This window comes from Oncorhynchus kisutch, unplaced genomic scaffold, assembly GCF_002021735.2.
Source record: "Oncorhynchus kisutch isolate 150728-3 unplaced genomic scaffold, Okis_V2 scaffold2857, whole genome shotgun sequence".
Classification (NCBI taxonomy): Eukaryota; Metazoa; Chordata; class Actinopteri; order Salmoniformes; family Salmonidae; genus Oncorhynchus; species Oncorhynchus kisutch.
The window spans coordinates 2,911-15,000 of record NW_022264802.1 but is presented as its reverse complement, the minus strand read 5'-3'; the positions used below and the strand labels follow the sequence as shown (position 1 = coordinate 15,000).

Genomic DNA, 12,090 nt, shown 5'->3' with positions numbered 1-12,090 from the left:
TAGAGAGAGAAACAAACAGACTAAATAAATAAATCATCCAAATAATTCCACAGAATGCCCATCTTTTTCTGTGGGCCAAACTTAGCCAAACAAGTAATGAAGCAACATTATCCCTCGGGGATGGAGTGTCTATGTTTAAGTGAATGCAGGGTGGGCTGTTCACTCTGGCTGTGGATATAAAGTAACTAGTGTACAAGACTCTGAATGTGTACCAAATGGTACCCTATTCCCTACGTAGTGGACTACTTTTGACTATAGCCATATGGACCCTGGTCAAAAGTAGTGCAATAAATAGGGAATAGGCTGCAATTTGGGACACAATCTCTGAAAATGTTCCTTTTACATGAATCCAATCACTGAAGTGATATATGTATTTCAGTACAGCAGGTAGAGTAGTTGTAACCTCATTATTACTTTCCAACTGCATGTTTTTATTTGTTTACACCTGAAATGGAGAGTGTTTACTGCAGACCCTCCATCAACTCTAATAGGTTTTAAATGAGACAATTCAACCTCATTTTTAGATGACATACTAATCCCAAGTATTACCCAGAGGAGTTTCTATGGTAACAAGCCATATTTTGAGGCAGGGTGGGGGTGCAGGTTGGGGGACACAATGACACATGGCTACAGCTGTCCTTTTTCAATCACTTTCACATGTTCTGTTCCATGTCATTTCACCAGTCTGTTCCCTAAAGCGTGAGAGACACTTTACCAAGGGTTAGTGAACCACTTTACCAAGGGTTAGTGAACCACTTTACCAAGGGTTAGTGAACCACTTTAACAAGGGTTAGTGAACCACTTTACCAAGGGTTAGGGTTAGTGAACCACTTTACCAAGGGTTAGTGAACCACTTTAACAAGGGTTAGTACACCACTTTAACAAGGGTTAGGGTTAGTGAAGCACTTTACCAAGGGTTAGTGAAGCACTTTACCAAGGGTTAGTGAACCACTTTACCAAGGGTTAGGGTTAGTGAACCCCTTTACCAAGGGTTAGGGTTAGTGAACCACTTTACCAAGGGTTAGGGTTAGTGAACCACTTTACCAAGGGTTAGGGTTAGTGAACCACCTTATCAAGGGTTAGGGTTAGTGAACCCCTTTACCAAGGGTTAGGGTTAGTGAACCACTTTACCAAGGGTTAGGGTTAGTGAACCACTTTACCAAGGGTTAGGGTTAGTGAACCACTTTACCAAGGGTTAGGATTAGTGAACCACTTTACCAAGGGTTAGGGTTAGTGAACCACTTTACCAAGGGTTAGGGTGAGTGAGACATCTTACCAAGGGTTAGGGTTAGTGAACCACTTTACCAAGGGTTAGGGTGAGTGAGACATCTTTCCAAGGGTTAGGGTTAGTGAACCACTTTACCAAGGGTTAGGGTGAGTGAGACATCTTACCAAGGGTTAGGGTGAGTGAGACATCTTACCAAGGGTCAGGGTGAGTGAGACATCTTACCAAGGGTTAGGGTGAGTGAGACATCTTACCAAGGGTTAGGGTGAGTGAGACATCTTACCAAGGGTTAGGGTGAGTGAGACATCTTACCAAGGGTTAGGGGGAGTGAGACATCTTACCAAGGTTTAGGGTGAGTGAGACATCTTACCAAGGGTTAGGGTGAGTGAGACATCTTACCAAGGTTTAGGGTGAGTGAGACATCTTACCAAGGCCATATCAATTCATGTGTGTTGTGTTTCTATCTGTACTGCAGGACGGTGAGAGTCTGCAAAGGGAACCTAAGTTTTGGATTCACCCTCAGGGGCCATGCACCTGTCTGGATCGACTCAGTCATCCCAGGTAGGTTGCTTAGAGCAGTGTGTGTAGCCTAGTGGTTAGAGCGTTAGTAACCGAAAGGTACAAGGTACAAATCTGTCGTTCTGCCCCTGAACAGGCAGTTAACCCACTGTTTCTAGGCCGTCATTGAAAATAAGAATTTGTTCTTAACTGACTTGCCTAGTTAAATAAAGGTAAATAATTTTTTTTTAATGTTGCTGTGTAGACATTGTGTTGCCACAGGGTTCACTGGCTTTCTGGAGGTCCATCTGTGAGCACAGACCACAGACTCTGTAGCCTATATTGTGTCTCTCTCTCTCTCTCTCTCTCTCTCTCTCCCTCCCTCTCTCCCTCTCCCTCTCTCCCTCTCTCTCTCTCTTCCCTCTCAATCTTCCCTCTCTCTCTTCCCTCTCTCTCTTCCCTCTCTCTCTCTCTTCCCTCTCTCTCTCTCTCTCTCTCTCTCCCTCTCTCCCTCTCTCCCTCTCTCTCCCTCTCTCTCCCTCTCCAGGGAGTCCAGCAGATAAGGCGGGGCTCAAACCTGGAGACCGCATCCTGTTCCTCAATGGACTTGACATGCGGTTAGACAGCATTCTAAATTAGACTTAATCATTTTATATAGAAACAAATGATTTACTGGTTCATTTACGTTTGTTTGTATGTTGTCAAGCCAACCTCCACTTGTATTTAATTCAGGCTAGTGCTCTAGCTAACTGCATGCTTTGTGTGGATTTTGATTTTGAAACCAATGTTCATATCTCACACTGTTGTAGTGTAGTCCTTTAATAGATGAATGGACAAACATTACCTGACAGCTGTGTTGTATTGAATTCATTTGTTAATAACTTAGAGTGTGGATAAACAGCAGAGTAGTTTCCTCTGCAGTGGTAGTTTGTGGTAGGGACCAGAGCCTTAGATACTGTTGTATAGAGACTTCAATATAAGGTTTTGTTTCCGGGCGTTTTACTTGTTTCCATTAGAATGTGGTGTCCATGCTACTGTATAGGGATGTATAGTACACTCTTAGAAAATATTGTTCCAAAAAGGTTCTCTGGCTAGTCCCCATAGGAGAATCCCCTTTTTGGTTCCAGGCAGAACCCTTTTTGGTTCTATGTAGAACTCTTTTGGGTTCATTATAGAACCCTCTGTTTAAAGGGTTCTACATGGAACTCAAAAGGGTTCTACCTGGAACCAAAACAGGTTCTTCAAAGGGTTCTCCTATGGGGACAACCAAAGAACCATTTTAGGTTCTAGATAGCATCTTTTTTTCTAAGAGCGTAGTAGTGATCATGGTCGAGAGTCTGTAGTTTAATGACACTATCTCTGTATCTCTATATGTGTCTGAAGGAGTTGTTCCCATGAGAAGGTCGTCTCCATGCTACAGGGCAGCGGTGCCATGCCCACCCTGGTCGTGGAGGAAGGACCCCCCACCTTCACGCTACCTGAGCCAGAGCAGCCAGGAGGGCCAGGAAGGGCGTCCCCGGGTGGAGGCGTGCCCCGCTCCCCAGTGCTCAACTCCCTGCAGTGGGTGGCTGAGATCCTGCCTCCCTCTATCAGGGTCCAGGGGCGCACCTTCGGACAGCAGCTGGAGCACCTGCTCACCATCCAGGAGAGATACACCATCTGCAAGGCCCTTGAGAGCTTCTTCCAGCATAGGTGAGGGGGAGGGAGGGAAGGATAGGAAGGGAGGTAGAGGTGGAGGGAGGGAGGGAAGGAAGGTGAGGGGGAGGGAGGGGAGGAGGGGGAGGGGGGGAAGGATAGGAAGGGAGGTAGAGGGGGAGGGAGTGAAGGATAGGAAGGGAGGTAGGAGGGAGGGAGGGAAGGATAGGAAATTAGGTAGAGGGGGAGGGAGGGAGGGAGGGAGGGAGGGAGGGAGGGAGGGAGGGAGGGAGGGAGGGAGGGAGGGAGGGAGGGAGGGAGGGAGGGAGGGAGGGAGGGAAGGAAGGAAGGAAGGAAGGAAGGAAGGAAGGAAGGAAGGAAGGAAAGGAAGGAAAGGAAGGGAAGTAGGTAGAGGGGGAGGGAGGGTAGGGAGGGAGGGAGGGAAGGATAGGACAGGAGGTAGAGGGGGAGGGAGGGAAGGATAGGAAGGGAGGTAGAGGGGGAGGGTGGGAAGGATAGGAAGGGAGGTAGAGGGGGAGGGGGAGGGAGGGAAGGGAGGTAGAGGGGGAGGGTGGGAAGGATAGGAAGGGAGGTAGAGGGGGAGGGAGGGAGGGATGGATAGGAAGGGAGGTAGAGGGGGAGGGGGAGGGAGGGAGGGAAGGATAGGAAGGGAGGGAGAGGGGAGGGGGGAGGGAGGGAAGGGAGGTAGAGGGGGAGTGAGGGAAGGATAGGGAGGGAGGTAGCGGGGGAGGGAGTGAAGGATAGGAAGGGAGGTAGGAGGGAGGGAGGGAAGGATAGGAAATGAGGTAGAGGGGGAGGGAGGGAGGGAGGGAGGGAGGGAGGGAAGGAAGGAAAGGAAGGGAGGTAGGTAGAGGGGGAGGGAGGGTAGGGAGGGAGGGGGGGAAGGATAGGACAGGAGGTAGAGGGGGAGGGATGGAAGGATAGGAAGGGAGGTAGAGAGGGAGGGAGGGAAGGGAGGTAGAGGGGGAGGGTGGGAAGGATAGGAAGGGAGGGTAGAGGGGGAGGGAGGGAGAGATGGATAGGAAGGGAGCAGAGGGGGAAGGGGAGGGAGGGAAGGGAGGTAGAGGGGGAGGGAGGGAGGGAAGGAGAGGGGGAGGGGGAGGGAGGGAGGGGAGGTAGAGGGGGAGTGAGGGAAGGATAGGGAGGGAGGGTAGCGGGGGAGGGATGGAAGGGAGGTAGAGGGGGAGGGAGGGAAGGAAGGATAGGAAGGGAGGTAGAGGGGGAGGGTGGAAGGATAGTAAGGGAGGGAGGGAAGGATAGGAAGGGAGGGAGGTAGAGGGGGAGTGAGGGAAGGAGAGAAAGGGAGATGGAGGGGAGGATAGGAAGGGAGATAGAGGGGGAGGGAGGGAAGAAGAGGAAGGGAGGTAGAGGGGGAGGGTGGGAAGGACAGGAAGTGAGGTAGAGGGGGAGTGAGGGAAGGATAGGAAGGGAGATAGAGGGGGAGCGAGGGAAGGATAGGAAGGGAGGTAGAGTGTGAGAAAGTGAGAGAAATCAGAGAAAGAAACTAAATATGTTGAGAGATTGAAAGCGAGATTGAGAGTGAAAGAAGAGATAACCTACTGGTTTGAGAGAACATGGTACAGAAACTTCCGCCCTATAATTATGCTGTCTAGAGTAAGTTACCATCATTTTCTCTTTATGCAATGTTCTGTAAGACCATTGTATTAGCATGACCAATTATTAGACAGCCAGAATACCCTAACCCTGCCCCCTCCTACGTGGCGACAGGAATGTTGACACTCTGATTGTGGACGTGTTCCCGGTGTTGGACACGCCAGCCAAGCAGGTGATCTGGCGGTTTGTCTACCAGCTTCTGACCTACGAAGAGCAGGAGCACTGCCAGAGCAAGATTTCACGTTTCCTCGGTTACAAGGCTGCAGGTGGGTTGTGGGAAGTGTGGTTGTGTGTGTGCTTATGTGAGTAAATGTGATATCTACGTGTACATTTGTGATTTTGGTGGGTGTATGTGGAGATGTGAAAGACAAGGTAAATTTGTGATTGTGCCAGTGTGTCTGCGTGTGTGTGTACACTGACATACACACGCTGTGTGTATTCTAGCGCCAGCCCCCCCACCTGAGCCAGAGCCCGCCCCCGAGCCCCATCGCCGTAGCAGCTCCATGAGAGTGACAGGAACCGCCTACAGGGCCAGCATGCGTGGGCGGAGCTCTGACGACCTCATCATCGGCACTCACCTGGGGATGGGTACTTGCGTTTGTCTTTGTCCTTCATCATCATCTTCATCACCAGTAGAAGTAGCACCATCATTACTATCAGTGGCAATATCATCGTCATCATCATCGTCATTATTATCACCATCATCATCAGTATTGTCAAAAGTAGCATGAAATAAATATTTCTGACACTAGGTGGAGCTTTTGCTTAAACCTACCCAGTCAAGTGAATGGGTATGGAGAAATACATATTTTTTTGGAATGCCTGAAACCTAATGCAGCATGTTTCCTGTAGGGATCCGTACTGATCCAGTGGAGATGGGGATGAGGCTGGCTCCAGGAGAGAGACAGTCAGGAGACGGGACGTCCCTCCCAGAGACCCCCAACAACCTCACCAACGTGGGTACCCAAGTGAGACTGAGAGAAGTGGTCCTGTGTGGCTCAGTCGGTAGAGCATGGCGCTTGCAACGCCAAGCGTCGTGGGTTCGATTCCCGCTGGGGCCACCCATATGTAAAAGTAGTGGCCCCAGCCGACTTGTAAGTCGCTTTGGACAAAAGCGTCTGCTAAATGGGATATATTAGAATAAGGATGACTAAAACAGTGCTCACTAGTCCAGGTCTGCATCTTTTTCCTCTGGTCCAGCACTATAAAACACACTGGCTTCAATTACTCAAGAACCCAGTGAGTGGCTCATTAATTTAAGCAGGTGTGTCACTGTCAGGCTGAAACAAAAGCCTGTACACTCATTGGCTCTTGGGAACTAGGACTAGTGACCACTGATCTAGGTTGTTTCCTCCTTCCTCTTATTTTCTGGCTTTTATCTCATCTATCTGTGTCGTTATGAAAGGGCATATCTTCTCTCTGTCTAGCTGTCTGCGGTGTATGCTGAGCTGGAGAACGTGTACTCAGGGAAGAGGTCCAAGTCTCTGAAGGCTCGCGCTCCTCCTCCGGCGGACAGTCTGGTAGAGCTGGAGGTCCTCGAACACGCAGGCTCTCCGTCCATGCACGCTAACACAGGTATCTACTCCAACCGGTAACATTTTACTTGAAGTGTTGTTAATCATGACGCATCCAGGAAAATTTGGTTAAAATTACGTCATTAGGGCCTCTCGAGTGGCGCAGTGGTCTAAGGCTGTGCAACTAGAGATTCTGGGTTCGAGTCCAGGCTCTGTCGCAGCTGCCTGCGATCAGGAGACCCGTGGGGCGCGGCACCATTGGCCCAGCGTCGTCCGGGTTAGGGGAAGTCCTTGTCACCATCGCGCACTAGCGACTTCTGTGGCGGGCCGGCACAGTGCACGCTGACACGGTCGCCAGTTGTACCTCTGACACATTGGTGCGACTGGCTTCCGGGTTAAGTGGGCATTGTGTCAAGAAGCAGTGCGCCTTGGTTGGGTTGTGTTTCGGAGGATGCACGGCTCTCGACCTTCGCCTCTCCCGAGTCCGTATGGGAGTTGCAGCGATGAGACAAGACTGTAACTACCAATTGGATACCAGGAAATTGGGGAGAAAAAGGGGTAAAAAAAATATTACATTATTACAAACAGGTAGAAATCTGGTTAAAATAACGTCAATACAAACAGGTTGAAATCTGGTTAAAATAACATCAATACAAACAGGTTGAAATCTGGTTAAAATAACGTCAATACAAACAGGTTGAAATCTGGTTAAAATAACATCATTACAAACAGGTTGAAATGTGAATTTCAGCTTGCCTGACACATGTAGTCTTCTAGTTTGAGTTGAGTCCACCTATCTCTCTGTTAGTCAGTGGAGTGTGAATATGTTCACAAACACAGGTAGCTACTGGGTATAAAAACATCCAACCAAATAGTTAGAACAGCAGAAATGAATAGACCATGTATTGTGAATTAGCGTGATCTACAACCCTTGGTCAATAGAATAGTTAGATCAATGTAATGGTAGATGTTCTTCTCTACAGGAGCAGTGATGTCATTGTTCCTCTCCACAGGTAGCCGTAAGGGCCCCCCACCACCTCCCTCCGCCTGGCAGGAGCCCCTCCCTAGCCCCCCTGCCCCGGTCCAGTTCTACCCCCCAGGTCTCACCTCCCAGACCAGTGCCGAGTCCAACCCCTACATCAGCCTAGACAGCCCCCCTCCCTCGCCCCCCGACTACCCTGCCAGCCCACCCTCCCATGCCCGTCTCAATAAGAGGCGCTACACTTTCTCTCATCCGCCGCGCTCCTCTGATACAGACCGGTTCCTGGACGCACTGAGCGAACAGCTGGGTCAGAGGGTCGCCATTGTAGACGATTTCCTGTCACCCGAAAACGACTACGAGGAGGTAGGGTCGTATAGATGCACATCTGTATAGAGCATTATATGGTTGATTATGATATGTTTGACAAAGACAGCAAGCTGCTTGTCTTGCATGACTTAGTGATTACTTATATATATATACTGTATGTAAACTTCTGACTTCAACTGTATATATATATATACAGTTGAAGTCAGAAGTTTACATACACTTAGGTTGGAGTCATTAAAACTCGTTTTTCAACCACTCCACAAATTTCTTGTTAACGAACTATAGTTTTGGCAAGTTGGTTAGGACGTCTACTTTGTGCATGACACAAGTAATTTTTCCAACAGTTTGTAACAGACAGATTATTTCACTTATAATTCACTGTATCACAATTCCAGTGGGTCAGAAGTTTACATACACTAAGTTGACATACACTGTGCCTTTAAACAGCTTGGAAAATTCCAGAAAATTATGTCATGGCTTTAGAAGTTTCTGATAGGCTAATTGACATCATTTGAGTCAATTGGAGGTGTACCTGTGGATGTATTTCAAGGCCTACCTTCAAACTCATTGCTTCTTTGCTTGACATCATGGGAAAATCAATAGAAATCAGCCAAGACCTCAGAAAATAAATTCTAGACCTCCATAAGTCTGGTTCATCCTTGAGAGCAATTTCCAAACGCCTGAAGTTACCACGTTCATCTGTACAAACAATAGTACACAAGTATAAACACCATGGGACCACGCAGCCGTCATACCGCTCAAGAACTAGACGCATTCTGTCTCCAAGAGATGAACGTACTTTGGTGCAAAAAGTGCAAATCAATCCCAGAACAACAGCAAAGGACCTTGTGAAGATGCTGGAGGAAACAGGTACAAAAGTATCTATATCCACAGTAAAATGAGTACGATATCGTCATAACGTGAAAGTCCGCTCAGCAAGGAAGAAGCCACTGCTCCAAAACCGCCATAAAAAAGCCATACTACGGTTTGCAACTGCAAATGGGGACAAAGATCATACTTTTTGGAGAAATGTCATCTTGTCTGATGAAACAAAATAGAACTGTTTGGCCATAATGACCATCGTTATGTTTGAAGGAAAAAGGGGGGGGCTTGCAAGCCGAAGAACCCCATCCCAACCGTGAAGCACGGGGGTGGCAGCATCATGTTGTGGGGGTGCTTTGCTGCAGAAGGGACTGGTGCACTTCACAAAATAGATGGCATCAAGTGGAAGGAAAATTTTGTGGATATATTGAAGCAACATCTCAAGACATCAGTCAGGAAATTAAAGCTTGTTCGCAAATGGGTCTTCCAAATGGACAATGACCCAAAGCATACTTCCAAAGTTGTGGCAAAATGGCTTAAGGACAACAAAGTCAAGGTATTGGAGTGGCCATCACAAAGCCCTGACCTCAATCCCATAGAACATTTGTGGGCAGAACTGAAAAAGTGTGTGCGAGCAAGGAGGCCTACAAACCTGACTCAGTTACACCAGCTCTGTCTGGAGGAATGGGCCAAAATTCACCCAACTTATTGTGGGAAGCTTGTGGAAGGCTACCCAAAACGTTTGACCCAAGTTAAACAATTTAAAGGCAATGAATGCTACAATATACTAATTGAGTGTATGTAAACTTCTGACCCACTGGGAATGTGATGAAAGAAATAAAAGCTGAAATAAATAATTCTCTCTACTATTATTCTGACATTTCACATTTTTAAAATAAAGTGGTGATCCTAACTGACCTAAAACAGGGAATTTTTACTAGGATTAAATGTCTGGAATTGTGAAAAACTGAGTATAAATGTATTTGGCTAAGGTGTATGTAAACTTCTGACTTCTACTGTGTATATATATATACACGTGTGTGTATATATATATGTGTGTATATACAGTGGGGAGAACAAGTATTTGACACACTGACGATTTTGCAGGTTTTCCTACTTACAAAGCATGTAGAGGTCTGTAATTTTTATCATAGGTACACTTCAACTGTGAGAGACGGAATCTAAAACAAAAATCCAGAAAATCACATTGTATGAATTTAAGTAATTAATTTGCATTTTATTGCATGACATAAGTATTTGATCACCTACCAACCAGTAAGATTTCCGGCTCTCACAGACCTGTTCGTTTTTCTTTAAGAAGCCCTCCTGTTCTCCACTCATTACCTGTATTAACTGCACCTGTTTGAACTCGTTACCTGTATAAAAGACACCTGTCCACACACTCAATCAAACAGACTCCAACCTCTCCACAAAGTCCAAGACCAGTGAGCTGTGTAAGGACATCAGGGATAAAATTGTAGACATGCACAAGGCTGGGATGGGCTACAGGACAATAGGCAAGCAGCTTGGTGAGAAGGCAACAAGTGTTGGCGCAATTATTAGAAAATGGAAGTTCAAGATGACGGTCAATCACCCTCGGTCTGGGGCTCCATGCAAGATCTCACCTCGTGGGGCATCAATGATCATGAGGAAGGTGAGGGATCAGCCCAGAACTACACGGCAGGACCTGGTCAATGACCTGAAGAGAGCTGGGACCATAGTCTCAAAGAAACCCATTAGTAACACACTACGCTGTCATGGATTAAAATCCTGCAGCGCACGCAAGGTCCCCCTGCTCAAGCCAGCACATGTGCAGGCCCTTCTGAAGTTTGCCAATGACCATTTGGATGATCCAGAGGAGGAATGGGAGAAGGTCATGTGGCGTGATGAGACACAAATAGAGCTTTTTGGTCTAAACTCCATTCGGCGTGTTTGGAGGAAGAAGAAGGATGAGTACAACCCCAAGAACACCATCCCAACCGTGAAGCATGGAGGTGGAAACATCATTCTTTGGGGATGCTTTTCTGCAAAGGGGACAGGACGACTGCACTGTATTGAGGGGAGGATTGATGCGGCCATGTATCGCGAGATCTTGGCCAACAACCTCCTTCCCTCAGTAAGAGCATTGAAGATGGGTTGTGGCTGGGTCTTCCAGCATGACAACGACCCGAAACACACAGCCAGGGCAACTAAGGAGTGGCTCCGTAAGAAGCATCTCAAGGTCCTGGAGTGGCCTAGCCAGTCTCCAGACCTGAACCCAATAGAAAATCTTTGGAGGGAGCTGAAACTTCGTATTGCCCAGTGACAGCCCCGAAACCTGAAGGATCTGGAGAAGGTCTGTATGGAGGAGTGGGCCAAAATCCCTGCTGCAATGTGTGCAAACCTGGTCAAGAACTACAGGAAATGTATGGTCTCTGTAATTGCAAACAAAGGTTTTCTGTACCAAATATTAAGTTCTGCTTTTATGATGTATTAAATAATTATGTCATGCAATAAAATGCAAATTAATTACTTAAAATCATACAATGTGATTTTCTGGATTTTTGTTTTAGATTCCGTCTCTCACAGTCGAAGTGTACCTATGATAGAATGTACAGACCTCTACATGCTTTGTAAGTAGGAAAACCTCCAAAATCGGCAGTGTATCAAATACTTGTTCTCCCCACCGTATGTGTGTGTGTGTGTATATATATATCAAAACAAAAAATCTGTTTTATGTGAGAAGTAGGCATTGGTTTGAAGCCGAAAAGAAAGGAAATGCACAAGCACATCAATGCCTACTCCACCCATGCTCTACCAAGGTTTTCCAGCACCACAATGCCCTACTCCACCCATGCTCTACCAAGGTTTTCCAGCACCACAATGCCTACTCCACCCATGCTCTACCAAGGTTTTCCAGCACCACAATGCCTACTCCACCCATGCTCTACCAAGGTTTTCCAGCACCACAATGCCTACTCCACCCATGCTCTACCAAGGTTTTCCAGCACCACAATGCCTACTCCACCCATGCTCTACCATGGTTTTCCAGCACCACAATGCCTACTCCACCCATGCTCTACCATGGTTTTCCAGCACCACAATGCCTACTCCACCCATGCTCTACCATGGTTTTCCAGCACCACAATGCCTACTCCACCCATGCTCTACCATGGTTTTCCAGCACCACAATGCCTACTCCACCCCATGCTCTACCAAGGTTTTCCAGCACCACAATGCCTACTCCACCCATGCTCTACCAAGGTTTTCCAGCACCACAATGCCTACTCCACCCCATGCTCTACCATGGTTTTCCAGCACCACAATGCCTACTCCCACCCATGCTCTACCATGGTTTTCCAGCACCACAATGCCTACTCCACCCATGCTCTACCATGGTTTTCCAGCACCACAATGCCTACTCCCACCCATGCTCTACCAAGGTTTTCCAGCACCACAATGCCTACTCCACC

At 47.6% G+C, this 12,090-nt stretch overlaps 1 non-coding gene and 1 pseudogene across 1 annotated transcript; both read left to right on the top strand.

Annotated features, from left to right (window-relative positions):
• Positions 1-7,967, top strand: part of LOC116370948 (delphilin-like) — a 9,233-nt pseudogene extending 1,266 nt beyond the window's left edge.
• Positions 5,979-6,054, top strand: trnaa-ugc (transfer RNA alanine (anticodon UGC)). Its single transcript has one exon. It is a non-coding gene; the product is annotated as a tRNA-Ala (tRNA).
• Positions 7,968-12,090: the final 4,123 nt, after the last annotated feature.